The sequence below is a fragment of the Pan troglodytes genome, chromosome 18, assembly GCF_028858775.2.
Source record: "Pan troglodytes isolate AG18354 chromosome 18, NHGRI_mPanTro3-v2.0_pri, whole genome shotgun sequence".
NCBI lineage: Eukaryota > Metazoa > Chordata > Mammalia > Primates > Hominidae > Pan > Pan troglodytes.
Genome location: NC_072416.2, coordinates 24066501 through 24087822, shown reverse-complemented (window position 1 = coordinate 24087822; position 21322 = coordinate 24066501). Strand labels below are relative to the sequence as shown.

The following is a 21322-nucleotide window of genomic DNA, read 5'->3' as shown; positions in this document are numbered from 1 at the left end:
GTTAAAAGGGGTAAAATAATTTTGCATGGCATGAAGTAGAAATTCAAAGTACAGGAATTTGAACTTGGTTCTGTCCCTTTCTGAAGCCCTTGACCACTATAGACTGAAACATCACCTTGTTTTTCCACTCATTCAACACTTTTTAAAAAAAATTATCTAATAGGTTGGCACTCATGATGAGCCCCTGTTCTCATTCTGCAAATGGTGAAGCTCTCTATTGTCCTGACCCCACAGTTCCTGTCCCATGACCAGGGCCAGCTCACCAAGGAGCTGCAGCAGCACGTAAAGTCAGTGACATGCCCATGCGAGTACCTGAGGAAGGTGAGTGAGTGCAGACAGATGGGGCCTGGTGCCCTTGAGCAGTTCCCGGGTCTCAGCTGCCACACATCTCATAGCGGGTGATGCTGGGGGAAGCTTACGCAGTCACAGTACTGGCTTCTTCCTCTTTTTCTTTCCATACAAGTAGCTTAGGGATGGGGTAGAGTAGTTGACTTATTTGGATGAAAACCACTATCTTCTGTCAGAAACTCAAAAGGAATCATTGCTGGCATGGTAACCTAAAGAAAAACAACCAGACAAGTGCCCAACGACACTTAAAAAGGTTATTTATTATCTTGCCAAGTTTAGGCTGGGCATGGTGACTCATGCCTGTAATCCCAGCATTTTGGGAGGCTGAGGCTGGTGGATCACCTGAGGCCAGGACTTCGAGACCAGCCTGACCAATATGGCAAAACCTCGTCCCTACTAAAAATACAAAAATTAGCCGGGCATGGTGGTGTGAGCCTGTAGTCCCAGCTACTCAGGAGGCTGAGACAGGAGAATTGCTTAGATTCAGGAGGTGGAGGTTTTAGTGGGCCGAGATCAGGCCATTGCACTCCAGACTGTGCGACAGAATGAGACTCTGTCAAAAAAAAAAAAAAAAATTATCCTGCAAAATTTGAAAAGGAAATTCAAATCAACAGCTTCTAAACTACTTTTTAACATGACTCATAATAAGAAATACATTCTATAGTACATATATATGTTCTATAATTTTGAATAAAAGAATTAACCACATCACATTTATTTTACAACATGTAATACATATTTTTATTCTTCATTTGTTTTGAATGCTCTGTGCAGTCTACAAAAAGTCCAATAGTAATAATTAAATTAGTCATTAAGTTGAACATTATCTTGTCTTTTAAAATGATAATCTCAAAAATGATCTTTTATTTTTGAGATTTATATAGATACACACACACACACACACACACACACACACATATATTTTTGAGACAGTTTCACTCTGTCGCCCAGGCTGGAGTGCAATGGCACAATCTTGGCTCACTGCAACCTCCGTCTCCTGGGTTCAAGCAATTCCTCTGCCTCAGCCTCTGAGTAGCTGGGACTACAGGTGTGCACCACCATGCCCAGCTAATTTTTGTATTCTTAGTAGAGATGGGGTTTCACCATATTGGCCAGGCTCGTGTCAACTCTTGACCTCGTGATCTGCCCACCGCGGCCTCCCAAAGTGCTGGGACTATAGGTGTGAGCCACTGCACCCGGTCCAAGATAAAATTATTTTAACAATGTACTATGAAGAGAAAAACACTGGCTATGAAAGAATATGCATAGTTTTACCCTGTTTAAAAAATAAAGATTGAAAGAATACATATGCAAATAAGTTTCCTTTTATTTTTGGTAACACTTTACTGCATTGTCTGAATATTGACAATCAGTATGCATTATGAAGCTACATGGCTAACATTGTGTACTCACTGTGTGTGCCAGGCCCTGGGTTCAATGCTCTACATGCACTTATATTTCATTTAATTCTCTCTGCAACCTGAGATGGTATAGCCACCTCATTTTACAGAGTTGAAACTGAGGCTCAGAGACTGAAAGTTAAACCTGAGGTTGCAGTCAATAAGAGGCAGAGCTGGAACTGAAACCTACGTGTGTCTGACCACCAGTTCATGTTCTGACGGCAGGCTAGTCTGCATCACAGAGTGTGGAGTAGACGGTGCATGCCTGCTAGGATGGGCTAGGTATCACTGTAGGTAAGAAACAGCCCCAAACGATGGAAATGTACGCCACTGAAGGCTCTTTTCCTGCCCATGCTGCACATCCCCCATGGCTCTCCTGTGCCCTGTGCCCCACATGCCCTCATCCTGCCATGAGAATAAAGGAGCAGCCTCCATATGGGAGCTGTCAGCTGCTCTAAGAGATGAAGGAGAGAGTGGCCCGTCTCAATGGCTCCCAACTCTTTTGCCTCGAGGTGACACGCTTCACTTCCACTCACATCTCCTGGGTCAAAGCAAATCCCATGGGTACATCCACTTTCAAGTGGCCCAGGAGAGAACCTGAAATACTCGGTGGACTCCATTAAGGCCGTCATATGGTGTCAGCCTGCATGGGAGACTGTGGAGGGGCAGAGGAGGAGAGTGGGGAACTGATGGGAAATGACAGGAGGACTAAGTCACCGCAGATTTGTTTTATCTTCAGCCAGGTGGAGTTTGTGCCAGAGCTGCACAAAATCATCACCAGCATGATGAAACGGAGTAGACTTCAGAAAAAGCAGTTTGGTCAGATGTAATCAGCAGTGAACTCAGAATCAATTGAGTGACATTGAGTCAGTAAATCTCTGACTGCCTCAGTTACCCCATATGATAGTTTTGAGGATGGGAACATTGAGAGAGTTGAGTTGGAAGGATATCAAGAGTAAAAATTCCAACATTTTAGTTCCTTTAAGTTAAATCCAGGCACTGTCTTTCCTGCAAGTCTCCTGTTCCTTTCAGATTGCACAGGTGAGAGTGCTCAGATTAGGGCTGGGGGTTGTAAACCATTGCTCCCACACTGACAGTGCCCCCGTGTCGTGCACGTATTCTGTGCATTTTCCTGTGCTAAACAATCTCCCAAAACATCGTGGGGCCTGATTCTTCCTCTTTGTTCCAATGGCCCTGGGTGACTCAAGTGCCTATTCAATGACCAGGACACAGAGGTCTTAGAGAGATGCTCCATGAGGCCCCAGGTGCGAGCCTGTGCCCTGCCGGAGTATGAGGCAAGGGACAGGGCATGGTCTGTGGGGATAGTGGGGGTAGTGGGGGTAGTGGTCAGCCAGACTTGGTGACTCTACTTGCTCACCAGACGATCCTACACCTGCCACCTCCGATGGATCCACTGCCTCTGTGCCTGCCTGTACTGCTGATGCTCCAGTGGATAACTCAGCATCCCAGCCTAGGCCCAATGCCACTGAAGATGGACCTGCCCCCTGGGGACCCAGGAGTCCTACCACTCAGCTGTCCCCAGGAGTGCCCAGACCCTCATTGTTATCCAGGACCTAGGAGCCCTACCCCTGGCCTTCCCTTATCAGCCGTAAATGATGATTTACTGCTGTTACCATCATCACTGCCTTCAGTGACCAAGGGCCTTCCAAGGTGCCAGCTCTGGAACGAAGGATGCCCTTGGGAGGTGATGACACTCAGGTACACGGGTGCTCAACAGATTGCTTCCTCCTATCCTCAGACGGTCTTTGCATGCATGCAGCCATTGGCACTCCCATTGTATGGAAGGAAACCAGCCCAGGGTCACACAGCTGGTCAGCAGCAACATAGCTGGTCTCTAAGGTGCCTGGCCATGCCTCCATGAGGGACCGCCTGCAAGGGAGGTTGATCCTGGCTTTGGGGAGCCTTTCCTGGGCTGCACGAATAACCTCCATTGTTCGAGACCCCAAACTCCGCTCACATCTTCCTTTCCCTGTCTCTGCTTGGGCTATGATCACGGTGACTCTAGCAGCCCTTCTTGGACATTATAGTACTCTCTGCCATTCACTTTTGCTCTAATCTGACTTCAACCCCCACTTACTTGGTCTCTCCTTTTACAACCAACACAACCGAAATCTAGGGCTTCTTTTTTGTTTGTTTGTTTTTTGAGACAGAGTCTCATTCCTTTCTGTCACCCAGGCTGGAATGCAATGGTACGATCTCGGCTCACTGCAACCTCCGCTTCCCGGGTCCAAGGGATTGTCCTGCCTCAGCCTCCTGAGTAGCTGGGATTACAGGCGTGTGCCACCATGCCTGGCTAATTTTTGTATTTTTAGTAGAGACGGGGTTTCACCATGTTGGTCAGGCTGGTCTCGAACTCCTAACCTCATGATCCGCCTGCCTCAGCCTCCCAAAGTGCTGGGATTACAGGCGTGAGCCACCATGCCCAGCCAAATCTAGGGCCGGAATGTGGCTGCAGCATATAAAAAGAATTGAATTCCATACTTTCGTTAACCCTGTTTTTTGTTTGTTTGTAGTTGTTGCTGTTTTTGAGACAGAGTCTCACTCTGTCGCCTAGGCTGGAGTGCAGTGGTGCAATCTTGGCTCACTGCAGACTCTGCCTCCCGGGTTCAAACTATTCTCCTGCCTCAGCCTCCCAAGTAGGTGGGACTACAGGCACCCACCACCACACCCGGCTAATTTTTGTATTTTATTAGAGACAGGGTTTCACCATATTGGCCAGGCTGGTCTGGAACTCCTGACCTTGTGATCCGCCCACCTCGGCCTCCCAAAGTGCTGGGATTACAGGCGTGAGCCACCACACCCAGCCCCTGTTTTGTTTTTGTTTTGCTTGCTTCTTAGGGTTGTTTTTCTATTTATGGTAAAGGCATTGGCTTTCCATTTGTAGCATCAATAGAATATTTCCTGTTTACAATAACCTTATGTCATAGTAAATGGTAAAGGGATTTAAAGCAGTGGTTTTCAGCTGCCAGAGGCCTGAGAGAGTTTGGGCATACTCTGTGTGATCGGGCAGAAGGCCTGTGGGAAGTTTAGCAGAGGACAGGGCCAGGAAAGTTGATGGACAGTGGGGGTTTGTCCTGGTCACCAGGCCCCTGGGTCCTGCCCACCTGCTTGGAGCTCCCCACCCATCACACATGATGCTGCCAAGCCCTCTGGGTATTGTGGGCAAATACCTTAGGAGAGAAGCTGATGAACTTTGTTTCTTGAAATGCACAGATTCCTTGGACATCCCTGAGAGGTCAATCATGAAGGTCAACTTGGTTTTCTTCCCCTCATTTGGGTTCAGAATTTAAAGTCCACACACACAGGCAGTGAGATGATATAAATAAGGACATCATCACTCGGTTTCGGATGTTAAAATGTCTAGGTGGGTTAGGGGTGATTTGAGATCACACAACCTTGTGCCACAAAGAGGAATTCCCAGGCCAGAGGGAGACATTTTATGGCCATGTTATGATCTTATCATTGAGTTGAAAGGCAATCTTGTTTCATTTTGGATTCTTTCTTATGTTTATGTCTTATAAGGGCACTTTGAATTTCCAAGCAAATAATAATTTTGAATTAGCTTTTAATCATTGACTTCTAGCACAGTTATATGATCAGAAACATGCTGTGTGATTTGATTGCTCTCAAATATATTGAGATTTGCTGGAACAAAATAAGTCAGGTTAATTTTTGTAAATGTACCATGCATGCTTAAAATGAATGTATCTACATTTGTTCCTGAGATACAGGTTGATGGACGGATGGCTACATGGATGTGATGGAGATGGTTTACTATCGGGACCTTCCACATCCTGCTGATGTTTTGTTGCTTAGGATATGAATGGCTGAGCGGAGGCTGTAAAACCTGGCACTCTGCTTGGGTATGAGGTTCTTCCTGCCATCCTGCCATCATTTGTTTTTTATGTTTTGTCGCCAGAAGTGACCCTGAGGAACCCTGGGAGCTCAGGAAGGAAGGAGCGCCCAGAAGCAGGGACAGGGAGCTGGTTGGGGAGGACCAGAAATCAGGTTTGTGAAGGTTCCAGAGAGGACCTGTCCTTGCGAGGAGTGTGGGAGACTGAGATGGGGGAGGGGTCATTGGAATGATGCGGGCGCTACTTGGCATTGTCCATTGTGAGGCACCACCAGGGGTCATCAGGGATTGTTGGAGAGGGAGTATAAGGCCCCAGGGTTGCTAAGGGAGGGCCCAGACTGAAGAAGGTTTGGTGGAAAGCAGAACCTTTTTGTCTCCCTCTAATTGCTCCTAAGCCTCACGCTCCCTTGCCCCGCGTGTCCTGTTGCTTCCCTGATCTTCTCCGTGACCTGTAGCTAAACCTTCCACCAGCGCTTGAGAACATAATTTGAACCGGATCCTTTCCCAGACCCTTTCTTCTCCTCCTCCTCCACCTCCTCCAGGTGCCCAACAGCCCCCTTCTCCTTTCCCTTCCCTTACTTCCCCCCTTCCCCTCCCCTTCCCCTCCCCCTCCTCTCCCCCTCCCCAACTCAGGTCTGGCCCGGTCCCGGTCCCCTTCCCTCCCCCCTGCCCTAAGCCACCTCCACCTCTGTCCTGGTCGCCTCAGGGTGCCCTGAAAGGACCAGGACATGCAGGTGTGGTGGATGCTCTTTTGGCTCCTCTTTGGGCTCCTGCTGGAATGTATCAGCCGTCGGTGCATCTGTGTGAGTAGACGCTGGACCCGCGGGGTTTCTTCCTTTTTACTGGGCTGTGTCAAGCGGCATGAAATTACACAGCTCAGGCCTGTAATCCCAGCACTTTAGGGGGCCGAGGTGGGCAGATCACTTGAGTCCAGGAGTCGAAGACTAGCCAGGGCATCATAGCGAAACCCCATCTCTACAAAAAATTCCAAAAAAGATTAGTCGGGCCTGGTGGTGCCTACCTGTTATCCCAGTTACTGGAGAGGCTGAGGTGGGAGGATCGCTTGGGCCCAGGAGCTGGACGTTGCAGTGAGCCGAGATGGCCCCGCTGCACTCGTCTCTAACAAACAAAATGGACCAAAACAAAGTGAAACGTCATTTGATTTGTGTCATCTGGTTTGATGACTTTTTTTTTTTTTTTTTTTTTAGACAGAGTCTCAGTCTGTCGCCCAGGCTGGAGTGCAGTGGTAAGATCTCGGCTCACTGCAACCTCCGCTTCCGGGGTTCAAGCAATTGTCCTGCCTCAGCCTCCTGAGTAGCTCAGATTACAATGCCTGGCTAATTTTTGTATTTTTAGTAGAGACGGGGTTTCACCATGTTCACCAGGATAGTCTCCATCTCTTGACCTCGTGATCCGCCTGCCTCAGCCTCCCAGTGCTGGGATTACAGTCGTGATCCACCACGCCTGGCCAAAATATATAACCTTAAGTGTAAGTTTGCTAACTTTGGAAAGTACATACACCAGCATAAACCAACCCCCTTTCAAGATCTACATTATTTTATTTATTTATTTATTTTTTTGAGACAGTTTCTCCCTTGTTGCCGAGGCTGGAGTGCAATGGGGCAATATCAGCTCACCGCAACCTCTGCTTCCCAGGTTCGAGCGATTCTCCTGCCTCAGCCTCCCGAGTGGCTGGGATTACAGACATGTGCCACCACTCCCAGCTAATTTTGTATTTTTAGTAGAGATAGGGTTTCTCCATGTTGGTCAGCCTGGTTTTGAACTCCCGACCTCAGGTGATCCGCCCGCCTCGGCCTCCCAAAGCGTTGGGATTACAGGCGTGAACCACCGTGCCCAGCCAAGATCTACACTATTATGTCACCCCAGAAAGTGAACTCTCACTCTTCCCAGCCAGTGTCTTTCTTATCATAGGTTAGCTTGCTTATTCTGGAATTTCGCGTATACAGATGCATGCCATGCCATAGGTACTCTTTTGTGTCTGCTTTGTTCTGCTCAACACCATGTTTCTGAAATCATTACCATTGTTGTATGGTTCTCTAACTCCATCATTTCCATTTCAGACTCAGCATATGCTGGTTCAACCTGTTGAAGGGCTATCTCTGTTTAACTCACCATCTTGAAAGAAACATTTAAAATTGAGATGTTTTGAAGAATATATAGTTAAATCCTGAGGAATCGATGTAGAAATGTTATCACAAACTGTCTGAACTTACTCAGGGGAAGTCTTCGTCTTCACTCACATAAGAGTCTAATGGAATTAATATCAACAATCTTAGAGAAATCCCACACTATTCATGCCATTTTCATGATCTCCACCTTGGTAATTTTTTTTTTTTTTTTTTTTTTTTTTGAGACAGAGTCTCGCTCTGTCACCCAGGCTGAAGTGCAGTGGTGCGATCTCGGCTCACTGCAACCTCCGCCTCCCGGGTTCAAGTGATTCTTCTGCCTCAGCCTCCCAAGTAGCTGGAACTATAGGCGGGTGCCACCATGCCCTGCTAATTTTTTGTATTTTTAGTAGAGATGGGTTTCACCGTGTTAGCTAGGATGGTCTCAATCTCCTGATCTCGTGGTCCACCCACCTCGGCTTCCCAAAGTGCTGGGATTGCAGGCATGAGCCGCCACGCCCGGCCCACCTTGTTAATTTTTAAGCACTAAAATTTGATACTTATTTGTGAATGAAGTAATCTCTTCATTGTATTTTTTTTTTTTTTTACTTATGCTGAGATTTAAATGGCAAAGATTCATATAATCCAAGAGAGAAGTATTATTTAGAGGGATTCTTTTACCATGTGATATATAATAAATGCATCCAATGTTATACATCAATTTAAAAAACAAGTAAATAACTTTAAAGAAAAGATAACTACTGGCCAGGTGCAGTGGCTCACACCTGTATTCCCAGCACTTTGGGAGGCCAAGGTAGGTGGATCATGAGGTCAGGAGTTGGAGACCAGCCTGGCCAAGATGGTGAAACCCTGTTTCTACTAAAAATACAAAAATTAGCTGAGCGTGGTGGCAGGCACCTGTAATCCCAGTTACTCAGTAGCTGAGGCAGGAGAATCGCTTGAACCCGGGAGGCAGAGGTTGCAGTGAGCTGAGATCATGCCACTGCAATCTAGCCTGGGTGACAGAGCAAAACTTTGTCTCAAAACAAAAAGAAAAGAAAAGATAATTACTTTATACTTAGCTTGTCTTAGCCATGAGTGACGGGCTGCATGTGGCCCAGGACAGTTTTGAAAGCAGTTCAACACAAATTTGTAAACTTTCTTAAAACATTAGGAGATTTTGGCCAGGTACAGTGGCTCATGCCTGTAATCCCAGCACTTTGGGAGGCTGAGGCGGGCAGATTACCTGAGGTCAGGAGTTCGAGACCACCCTGGCCAACATGGCAAAACCCCATCTCCACAAAAAATACAAAAATTTGCTGAGTGCACTGTCAGGCACCTGTACTCCCAGCTACTCAGGAGGGTGAGGCAGGAGAATCACTTGAACCTGAGAGGCAGAGGTTGCAGTGAGCCGAGAGCACACCACTGCACTCCAGCCTGGGTGACAGAGTGAGACCCCATCTCAAAAACAAACAAAAACAAAAAAAAAATGGCCGGGCACGGTGGCTCACACCTGTAATCCCAGCACTTTGGGAGGCCAAGGCAGGCAGATCACCTGTCAGGAGTTCAAGGCCAGACTGGCCAACATGGTGAAACCTCATCTCTACTAAAAATACAAAAATTAGTCGGGCATGGTGGCAGAGACCTGTAATCTCAGCTACTCGGGAGGCTGAGGCAGGAGAATGGCTTGAGCCCAGGAGCTGGAGGTTGCAGTGAGTCGAGATTGCACCACTGCACTCCAGCCTGGGCGACTGAGTGGAGCGGAACTCTGTCTCAAAAAAAAAAGAGAGGTTTTTTTTAGATCATCAGCTATTGTTAGTGTTAGTGTATGTTATGTGTGGCTCAAGACAACTTTGCTTCTTTTAATATAGGCAGGGAAGTCAAAAGATTGGATATCCCTGCTTTATACCAAGAAAGACAACACCCCACATTTGCAATGCCTAAAAACACTACCAGCCATCTGAAAAACATGTGACTTCTAACTTCTGTTCTTTTTTGTAGCAGTGGAATCCCACGGTGATATCTGAGGGATGTGGTTACCTTTTGGAGGAGGTTGACGGTTTCTAAGGATGATTATTTCTGAGTGAAATATTGTCAGTGTCATTGACCTTTTCATTATTTCAACTATTATTATTCCAGGTTATCAATACTCTGGCTGACCATCGTCATCGTGGGACTGACTTTGGTGGAAGTCCTTGGTTACGTATCATTATTGCGTTTCCGAGAAGTTATAAAGTTGTCGTTACCCTCTGGACAGTTTACCTTTGGGTGAGTATACTAACTTTCTGTAGAGGTATACTTGTAATCACAAATAAGAATAAATTATATAAAACAATTCACGTTTCTGGACTTCATTATGAATATGTGGTTTTACCCAAAAAATCAGGGAAATGATTTATTAGCATAAGAATTATGAAAATATCTGCCATTTACATTATGAAAATTAAATAGGTCAGTGTTTGTTTAATAGAATGTCAACAGAGCTTTTGGTCAAAAATAAGTTTTTTTAACCTTTGTGCTATTTATCACAAATGGAGTATGAGGTTTCGTCACTTAAATAGGAAATTCTTTCTAAACTCTTCTGCTTTATAGTTCTATCGTATGGGTGGAAGGAAAGCTTCCAATCTCCTCTCTGAAGATTCACTGCAGAAATGAGCTGACAACAGACAGCTTAACAGGAAAAGAAAAACATAGAACAGGCATAAACATGGGAACCAGCTGAAAAATGAGACTGCTAGAAGGGCTGGATGGTTGATGCTTAAAGAGCACCCTCTTCTGAGGGGAGAGGGAGATAGATGGAGATGTAGGCCATTTAGAGGGGCAGCAAATGATTTTTAGGGGAAATGAAAGAGCCCAAGGAACAAACAATTGGCCTGAGACAAAGTTCCTCTGAGGTCATAGGGACGAGGCAGACACCTTCCCGAGTTCTGCCGGAAGGTGAAGGGCAGAACTGCACTGTGTCTCATGATGCAGAGAAAGCCCCAGAGAATCTCTTAGAACTGCCCTCCAAGAGAATCAATGAAAAGTGTGTCTGGGCAGGGTAATTTTGAATGACATCATTCAAAGTGCATGTTCCCACTTGCAACTGGAGAGAGATCAGTATGTCAAAAGTCTGTACTTGGTAAGAATTTGGCTGCTAAGTTGTGCCATAATTTGTCTTTTGAGCCTTTTTTCCTTTGGGGAAGTTGAGCTCTACATTTTGTCTTGCCATTCATGACAGTAAAAATGTGGTTGTCTGGGGGCTGAACCTCCTTCTGAACAATGATCCAAGATAAAAGTACTAATACCACAATGCTTTTTTATATTCAAGGGAAGAGGAAGTATGTTTCAGTTTTACCACCTAGATAATTACACGTCATTTGGCACTGCCTTTCAAGATATGTAGAAAACAGAAAATATATGAGTTATGAAGATATCTAGGCACATTTAACATTCTCTATGCCACTTAGTCCTGAACAGAGAATTTTCGGTATAAATTGGAGGAAGCTTTTTTTTTTTTTTTTTTTTCTTCTCTCACCCCCGAGATGAGTCTCCCTCTGTTGCCCAGGCTGGAGTATAATGGTGTGACCTCGGCTCACTGCAACCTCCACCTCCTGGCTTCCAGTGATTCCCCTGCCTCAGCCTCTCAAGTAGCTGGGATTGCAGGTGCCCACCACCATGCCCAGCTAATTTTTGTATTTTTAGTAGAGTCGGGGTTTTACCATGTTGGCCAGGCTAGTCTCAAAACCCGACCTCAAATGATCCACCCGCCTCAGCCTCCCAAAGTGCTGGGATTACAAGCGTGAGCCACCACATGAGCCAGGGGAAGTTTTTAAATTTACCACTTTTTAAGAATTCCATTTAGGAAAGTTCAGTTGAGCTGTTGGACTTGGACAAATTCGCACCTCTCATCTTTGTCATTGTCATCTAGTCATCTATACCATTACCTCCTAAGCAGGGACATCATGGGTGCCATGAAGCATTCATGCGTGATGGCATTTCTTTGCTTCTCATTTCTTCATGTGTTTTGATATTTCTCCTAGCTCCAAACTGGGCCAGCTACCTTTCCTATGAAATCTAGCAGTAGCTGTGGGATTGATGTGGTTGCTCTTTTCATCTTTTTAGATTACCCATTGCTTCTCTCGAAATCCTAGTACATGATTTTTTTTTATCCTATGTGCAGAAATCAGGAAAAAACAAATTCTACAAAGAATTTGAAAGATATTATTTCAGGCCAGGTGTGGTGGCTCATGCCTGTAATCCCAGCACTTTGGGAGGCTGAGGCAGATGGATCATTTGAGGTCAGGAGTTCGAGACCAGATGGGCCAACATGGTGAAACCCCATCTCTACTAAAAAGACAAAAATTAGCCAGGCATGGTAGCAGGCACCTGTAATCCCAGCTACTTGGGAGGCCGAGGCACAAGAATCGCTTGAATCTGGGAGGTGGAGGTTGCCGTGAGCCAAGGTAGCGCCACTGCACTTCAGCATGGTTGAGAGTGACACTCCGTCTCAAGAAAAAAGTCATTTCAATGACTACCTCAGGAGATTCATAGGTATCTGACCCACATCTGAGATGGGATTTGCATTGCATTTTAGCTATGATGAGAACAAATATTTAATATCTTCGAAGATTAAAAGCATACTGTGATAATATGGAAATCTTGGTGGGAATTCAGTCATTAGTGAGAATGTTTTGCGTTAAGTTCAAACCAGCCTCAATGAAGCTGATGTGAGGGAAGGGAAAGTGAACTCTTAGTAGAGCAGGGACAGAAGGAAGATGCTCCAGTGCAGATCAGGAAGGAGCAGGGGGTGAAATGTTACAAATTCTAGAACTCAGAGAGCTGAAGGTAATTACTTCCTTTTCAAGTTGTGAAACATGTTAACCTGTGGTAAAATACTTAGAAGATGGTAATTACCATCTAACCATGTTGAAGTGTGCAGTTCAGTTGTGTGAAATATATTCAAGTCTTTTTTTTTTTTTGAGATGGAGTCTCACTCTGTCACCAGGCTGGAGTGCAGTGGTGGGATCTTGGCTCACTGCAACCTCTGCCTCCTGGGTTCAAGCAGTTCTCCTGCCTCAGCCTCCCGAGTAGCTGGGACTACAGGCGTGCATCACCATGCTCAGCTAATTTTTGTATTTTTAGTAGAGACGGGGTTTCAACATGTTGCCCAGGATGGTCTCCATCTCTTGACCTTGTGATTCACCTGCCTCAGCCTCCCAAAGTGCTGGGATTACAGGCGTGAGCTACCGCACCTGGCCTATTTTTTTTTTTTTTTTTTTTTGAGACAGAGTTTCAATTTTGTTGCCCAGGTTGGAGTGCAATGGCACAATCTAAGCTCACCACAACCTTTTCCTACTGGGTTCAAGTGATTCTCCTGCCTCAGCCTCCCGACTAGCTGGGATTACAGGCATGCACCACCATGCCTGGCTAATTTTGTATTTTTAGCAGAGACAGCGTTTCTCCATGTTGGTGAGGCTGGTCTCAAACTCCCGACCTCAGGTGATCCGCCTGCCTCGGCCTCCCAAAGTGCTGGGATTACAGGAGTGAGCCACCTTGCCAGCCTCATGTCATTCTTGTGTGTGTGTGTGTGTGTGTGTGTGACAGAGTCTCATTCTGTCGCTCAGGCTGGAGTGCAGTGGTGTGATCTCGGCTCACTGCCACCTCCGCCTCCCAGCTTCAAACGGTTCTCTGCCTCTGCCTCCCGAGTAGCTCGGATTACAGGCGCCCGCTGCCATGCCCGGCTAATTTTTGTATTTTTAGTAGAGACGGGGTTTCACCATCTTGGCCAGGCTGGTCTTGAACTCCTGACCCTGTGATCCACCTGCCTCGGCCTCCCAAAGTACTGGGATTATACGCATGAGCCACCGTGCCCAGCCGTCATTCTTATATTATTATTTCCTAGTTGTCTTTCCTGAAGACTATCTTCTAGTCTGAAAATGGACATGATGGATCCACAGATGTACAGCAGAGAGCCTGGAGGTCCAACCGCCGTAGACAGGAAGGTATGGCTCTGTTGGAGTCCCCATAGTGTGGAAATGAGTTTGCCCTGGAAAGGGAAAGAACAGCTTCTTGCCCTCAGGTTTCTCACCTTCTCCTCTCCTCACTCTCACCAAGGGCTGAGGTCCATTTGTATGCACACAAAGAAAAGAGTTTCTTCCTTTCCAGGAAATAAAATTGGCCTGAAAGACGTCATTACTCTATGGAGACAGGCAGAAACAAAAGTTAGAGCTAAAATCTGTAAGATGAAGGTGACAACGAAAATCAACCATCATGACAAAATCAATGGAAAGAGGAAGACCACCAAAAAACAGTAAGATGTGCCTTGACACAAATACTGTTGTATGAACCTTGTGCCAATCAAAGTAGACAACTGTAAAGTCCTTGAGAATATTTTCTACAATATTTGTGGCAAATTCAGTGGGTTCAAAATTGAGTTTGTCCTTTCTGCTTCATTAGTTTAAGCTGTATAATTCCTTTGCCTGCCTACATTCTTGTTTGTCATTTTTTCGGGGGAAGAGGAGTTGCTAGTACTGGCATTGGTTTTCCTTTCTCTCTCTCTCTCTTTTTTTTTTTTTTTTCCTGAGATGGAGCTTTGCTGTTGTTGCCCAGGCTGTAGTGCAATGGCACAATCTGAGCTCACTGCCTTTTGGGTTCAAGCAATTCTTCTGCCTCAGCCTCCCAAGTAGCTGGGATTACAGGTGCCCACCATCACGCCCAGCTAATTTTTGTATTTTTACTAGAGATGGGGTTTCAGCATGTTGTCCAGGCTGGTCTTGAACTTCTGACCTCAGGTAATCCACCCGCCTCAGCCTCCCAAAGTGCTGGGATTAGAGGTGTGAGCCACCACAGCCAGCCTTTTTTTTTTTTTTTTTTTTTTAATTTTGAGATAGAGTCTCGCTCTGTCGCCCAGGCTGGAGTGCTATGGTGCAATCTTGGCTCACTGCAACCTCTGCCTCCCAGTTTGAAGCAATTCTGCCTCAGCTTCCCGAGTAGCTTGGATTACAGGTGTGTGCCACCACATTTGGCCAAATTTTTTTTTTTTTTTTTTTGAGGCAGAGTCTCACTCTGTCACCCAGGCTAGAGTGCAGTGGCATGATCTTGGCTCACTGCAACCTCCACCTCCCAGGTTCAAGCGATTCTTATCCCTCAGCCTCTTGAGTAGCTGGGACTACAGGCATATGCCAGCATGCCCGGATAATTTTTGTATTTTTAGTAGAGGCGGGGTTTCACCATATTGGACAAGCTGGTCTAGAACTCCTGATATCATGATCCGCACACCTCGGCCTCCCAATGTGCTGGGATTACGGGCGTGAGCCACCGTGCCCGGCCCAATTTTTGTATTTTTAGTAGAGATGGGTTCACCATGTTGGCCAGGCTAGTCTTGAACTCCTGACCTCAGGTGATCTGCCTACCTCAGCCTCCCAGTGTGAGCCACCACACCCAGCCTGGATTGTTGAATTCAATGCTTGGGTCACCTCCAGATTCATTTTCACAGTCTTTCATGTTTTGGTCATATTACATTGTATTTTGCTGCCATATGACTGATCTTTTTTTGTTAAATGTGAGATACTTGTTAAAAAATATTTAGCAATGAATTGAGGCCTAGTAGCATGTTATCTTGCTGCAGAAGAGGTGCGAGTCTACTTCTGGGGGATGGTCAGGGTCCTCCATACAGGCTGCAATTGAGGTCGTCGGTGCAGGCTCAGTCCCTACAAAGGCCAGGGTATTTCCTGTCCACCTCTATTCTGATGCATGACTCTTCTGGGTCTCAACCAGAGCCAGTGGACTTCAGTATGGGTCGCTTTCATTGGCAGACCCTCAATCCACTTGTTTTCCATCTAATCCCACGCATGTGTGCAAAAGCTGCTGTGCTTCTTTGCATCTCAGTAGTTCCTTCTGGAATTCAGCAATGAAACTCAGGGAAATGGGTTCCAAATGCGAGGCTGACTTTCGTCCTGGGTTTCCTTCTTCTCCATCTTCACCTCATGTCTGTTTACTGCCATGTTAGCAATTTGATGTATTCAATCATGGGTTTTATATTCTGTTTGGTGTCCCCCATTGTTCTCATCGGAGATCAGAAGCTTCAGATGCACTTATGTCAACTCAAGAGTAGAATGCTTCCTTAGCTTCCCTCCAGAGTCAGGTTTTGTGTTTCTAGTTCCCAAGTGCACAGCAGGAGTAGTGATGTCCTCACTGGCTTCTCATTTGCATTAAACTGTGAGCTTCTGTAGCGTGGGGACAGGACCCTGCTCCCATTGCATTCTCAGCACCTCACCACACACTCCTTGTTGGAGGCCACTCCAGACAGCATGTGCTGAAGGATGCCCTGTGGTCAGAAACAAGTTCATTAACTTTCTCTTTGAAGTGTTTTCATCCCTGTTTCCTAGCGTTCTGGGAATTTTACACATCCTTCCTATAAAACCAAGTATCAGGTGAGATCCTTAGGATCAGGACCATGAATCAAGTGGTGTGAGGGCAACACAGCAAACTTACCCTTTTTAGGCCGTTTCCTTTTTCTGCCCTCAATCTCTGTGAACTGAACCTTGTTAAAGTCAGTCAACACCAGGGTGGATGGTTTGCCGTTGTCACCTATTTTCAGGACATAACACCCCGACTTAGGAGCCATTCCGATCATTTGTAATTCAATAGATGCGCCCAGCATTCAGATTGCCTTTTCTGTCAACCAGGATCTTTAAAGTCGATGACAAGAGTTCCAGTCCTGAATCATGGCAAAGTGCAGTAGTGAACTGCAGGGTTAATGACACCATATTCTGGAAGGATCTCTCTATGGCTGATGGTCTCAGTTCCGGCATCAGCCTCTGATTGAGAATCAGGTCTCACACAGGAGGAGTCAGATGAGGAGCAATCCTCTGCTTCCGATGGAGTTAGTTGTGATGAATTGGTGAGGTCTGGTTTTTCACACTGAACTAAAATGAGCTTTCGCTGTGTCAAGCACAAGACTGACCCCAGAAACACACATAGTGCACCTCATAGAAGCTTTTAATAGTCTTTATATTTACTAAAGAATAGGACTAACTCTGGAACTATGAAGATGAGCTGGAAATGACAGGTGACTTGCCAGCAGGCCAGAGTGTGACTTTTTTTTGTCCCTCAATGGGAGGTGTCAATTCTCCCTTCGGTTGTGAGAATCAGTTGGCTCATTTGTGGAAAGGTTGCAGGGGGGATCTTTGAATCACAGCCTTCAGATGCCAGAAGGGCAGAGGGAATCCCACACGGGCTGGTGGATCATGTGTGTGCATTTCTCTCCCTTCTAATCTGAGGAAACTAAGCATGAAAGAATGTTAGCATGCAGAAAAGGAGAGGCAGGTATCAGAGGCAGAGGAAAATGGGAAATTGGATATGAAAGAAATACACACCTACAAGTGAGTTCAGAAACTGAACCCCACCCTCCTGGGAAACGCCCATTGGAGTGTTGTTTTTAACCTTTGTACAGTGTTCAGACCCAGTAAATGCAGAAATAGAAACAAATGGTCAGAAGACATATTGTGAGAGAGAAAGAGAGTTCACAAAACAGAAAACAAAGTACCTTAATATTTACCAGTGACCAAAAGATGTGAAGTAGCAAAACGTCTCCTGACCCCATTGCCAGCTAGACTGTGTGGAAACTGGGTTCATACCAGCCATTCTAGGGGTGGGGTGAGTTGTTACCCTTAGGAAAGTGTGTTGTTGTAGGATCAACCACATCCTTCAAAAGGACTATGCCTGTTTATAAGCCCAGCTGTTTCTGCCCTGTGAAACACGGTAAGGATATTAATACAAAGAGAATACAGCTTTATGATAAAAGATGCTCAATGAAGGATGAATTAGGGATACACTGAGAATGGGGAAGGAAACTATCATCTCAGAAGTCAGCAGGCAGTAAGCAAGAGGAGGAATCAATATAGCAACACTTTGGATCAGACTGTACAGTTTTTTTGTTTTTGTTTTTCTGAGATGGAGTCTCGCTGTGTCACCCAGGCTGGAGTTCAATGACGTGATCTTGGCTCACTGCAACCTCCGCCTCCCAGGTTCAAGTGATTCCCCTGCCTCAGCCTCCCGAGTAGCTGGGATTACAGGTGCCTGCCACCACGCCTGGCTAATTTTTTGTATTTTTAGTAGAGAAGGGGTTTCACCATATTAGCCACAATGGTCTCAATCTCCTGACCTCGTGATCCATCCGCCTCGCCCTCCCAGAGTGCTGGGATTACAGGCGTCAGCCACCGTGACCGGCTCAGACTGTACTCTTATAGCCATCTGAAATACGTTTTCTAGGTATAGACAGATTGTGTAAGGGTACAGTTGTGAGGATAACAGAAACATGGCAGATTATTTAAAATCATCCTGAAAGTGGTGCTTTATCTGATGAAAGTGATTGTAATCCACAGGGAAATGTTTCAACGTGCGCAAGAGTTGTGGCGGCGGGCAGAGGACTACCACAAATGCAAAGTAAGGAGCTTCCTCCCCGCAGCTGCAGGATAGTTCAGTGCTGATGCAGATGATGCCACGGCCCTTAGACTCTCTCAACATTCAATTTCTCATGTGTTGGCTTTTTCAGATCCCCCCTTCTGCAAGAAAGCCTCTTTGCAACTGGGTAAGTTTGCTTGTTTTCCTTGCTTTTGGACATAGTCTGCCAGGTCAGGACATGGATACATTTTTCTTCCTACAGCTCTGTGCTCAAGCCCTGCAGAGGGAGATGGCAGAGAGAAAGGCTGCCTACAAGCATCACAGTCCCATCCCTGTTGGTAACCGTGTTGCGCAAAAACACCTTCATCCCCACCCAGTGGGGCCCCTGATCTAATATTCTAAGTGTCAGAGGTTCCGTATTTGTAATAGCAGATGGGCCCTGACTGTAAATTAGTGAAGAGTGAATGTAACTTATTACCCACAGGGACAATTCCAAATGAAGGCCTTAAATGATGCTCAGCTAAGCTGGTTCTTGTGTGGCCTCTGTACCTTCAAAAGCTGCTGAGTCCTATGATTACACGTGATGGGACTTGTACACTTGAAGTGAAACACAGTTTTAAAACTTGCTTTGTTTAGAATTCCCACCTCATTTTTCCATGGACAAAAGTATTCTTTATGTCCTAGTGCACTTACAATTTGGTATTACCTGGGAGTGAAAAGAAATATTATAGCCACGCCTAACTGACTTCTTGAGGTAAGATCGTTCTGTCAGAAAACCCTCTCCCAGTTCCCCTGCAGCTCTTCAGGAATCCACATCTCTCCAGAGCTCTTTGTTCTCATGGGTGGCACCTCCAGAGTGAAGAAGATCCTTTGTCAAGAAGGGAAACAGAGGGGAAATGAGAGGGTCCTGCAGGCAGAGCTGGAATCAACTTCCACTCTGCCTCTTGCAAGCTGTGTGACCCTGGGCACAATTTCTCCTTCCTCTGGAAACCTCTGTTTTCTTTGGAGCAGGGTGGTCACACTGACCTTGCAGAGTTCTGAGAATCAGAGACAGAACATAAAAGGCCTGGAAAACATTCTCCAAAAAGAAGCTGCAACATGTGTGGACAATGGGCTTTTCATGCCTCTCTTACTGTCTCTTATTGTCTGTTGACCTGGTGCAAGAAACATGCTCTGGTGATGGCTGTGAGGGAGGAATGAGGTAGACGTAGACACTCCTGTGTCTCAAACATGCTTCTTTATTACTCTGTTATGACTCTGTCTTCCCTGGGGCAGGACCCCAGCCTGCCTACATTTGCAGACAGACACAGTGGCATGTGGAGACAACAGTGTGTCCCAATGACTTTTCTTTACCCCCCAGCTGTCGGCAGTACTCAGTGGAAGGGTGATATTATGACACTGATACTGCTATTTTGAAACCTGGAGGATGGAAAGGTGCAAAAATCTATCATCAGCAACAGAAGGTGCAGACTGTGTTGGTGGCAGTAATTTTGTCCATCAAATGAATATGTGTGAAAACATTCCCTCCTTTGGCCCTACAGGTCAGAATGGCAGCAGCGGAGCATCGTCACTCTTCAGGATTGCCCTACCGGCCCTACCTCACAGCTGAAACTTTAAAAAACAGGATGGGCCACCAGCCACCTCCTCCAACTCAACAACATTCTATAACTGATCAACATTCTATAACTCATAACTCCCTGAGCCTCAAGACACCTGCCGAGTGTCTGCTCTATCCCCTTCCACCCTCAGTGGATGATAATCTCAAGACACCTCCCGAGTGTCTGCTCACTCCCCTTCCACCCTCAGCGGATGATAATCTCAAGACACCTCCCGAGTGGCTGCTCACTCCCCTTCCACCCTCAGCGGATGATAATCTCAAGACACCTCCCGAGTGGCTGCTCACTCCCCTTCCACCCTCAGCTCCACCCTCAGCGGATGATAATCTCAAGACACCTGCCGAGTGTCTGCTCCATCCCCTTCCACCCTCAGCGCCACTCTGCAGATGATAATCTCAAGACATCTCCCTTAGCTACTCAGGAGGCTGAGGCAGAAAAACCACCCAAACCCAAGAGGTGGAGGGTGGCTGAGATGGAACCACCTCCTGAACCCAAGAGGCGGAGGGCCGCTGAGGTGGAACCATCATCACCTGAACCAACCATCATCACCTGAACCCAAGAAGCGGAGGACTGCTGAAGTGGAACCATCACCCAAACCCAAGAGGCGGAGGGCTGCTGAGGTGGAACCATCATCACCCGAACCCAAGAGGCGGAGGTTGCATCAGCTGAGAAGAGGCCGTTGCACTCAAGCCTGAGCAATAAGAATAAAACTGAGTAGAACAAAATAAAAAAATCAAAAAACAAAACCCACACCCCAAAAACTAACAAAGAATAAATAAATAATATAAAAATAAATACTGCAGTCCTTATGTTATTGCTTTGTTTCGATATCTGGTATGATTGCCTGAGGGACCTGAGGTTTTTAATCATAGGGGTTTTTTTTAATCTTTAGAAGTGGTTGGTTATGTAAAATATTATTTTTTTTTTTGAGACCGGATTTTGCTGTGTCACCCAGGCTGGAGTGCAGTGGCTCGATCACAGCTCACTGCAGCCTCAACCTCCTGGGCTTCAAGCAATCCTCCTGCCCCAGCCTCCCAAGTAGCTGGGATCACAGATGTGTGCCACCACGCCTGGCCAATGTTAAAAAATCCTTTAACTTTTTTGTAGAGATGCACTCCTGGACTCAAGCGATCCTCCTACTTGTCCCGACCACCAGCCCCTTTCTGATAAACATTTACACTGTTTATTATCTGTTGCCATTTCTATCTTCTTCCTTGTCGTCCAGACATCAAATAATTAGGTTTCTTCGGGGTTTTCTTTTTCAAGTGCTCAGTGTTAAAGATCACTCACATTAGGGCCAGACACCACGGCTCATGCCTGTAATCCCAGCACTTTGGGAGGCCGAGGCGGGCAGAGCACTTGAGGTGGGGAGTTTGAGACCAGCCCGGCCAACTTGGTGAAACCCCACTTCTACTGAAAAAAATACAAAAATTAGCTGGGCGTGATGGTGCATGCCTGTAGTCCTAGCCACTTGGGAGGCTGAGGCATGAGAATCGCTTGAACCCAGGAGGCAGAGGTTGTAGTGAGCCAAGATCACATCAGCACACTCTAGCCTGGGTGACAGAGCGAGAC

At 46.3% G+C, this 21322-nt stretch overlaps 1 pseudogene; it reads left to right on the top strand.

Moving 5' to 3' along the window:
- Window positions 1-54: 54 nt before the first annotated feature.
- LOC112207411 (nuclear pore complex-interacting protein family member A2-like) lies at window positions 55-20547 on the top strand (annotated as a pseudogene).
- The last annotated feature ends 775 nt before the right edge of the window (window positions 20548-21322 follow it).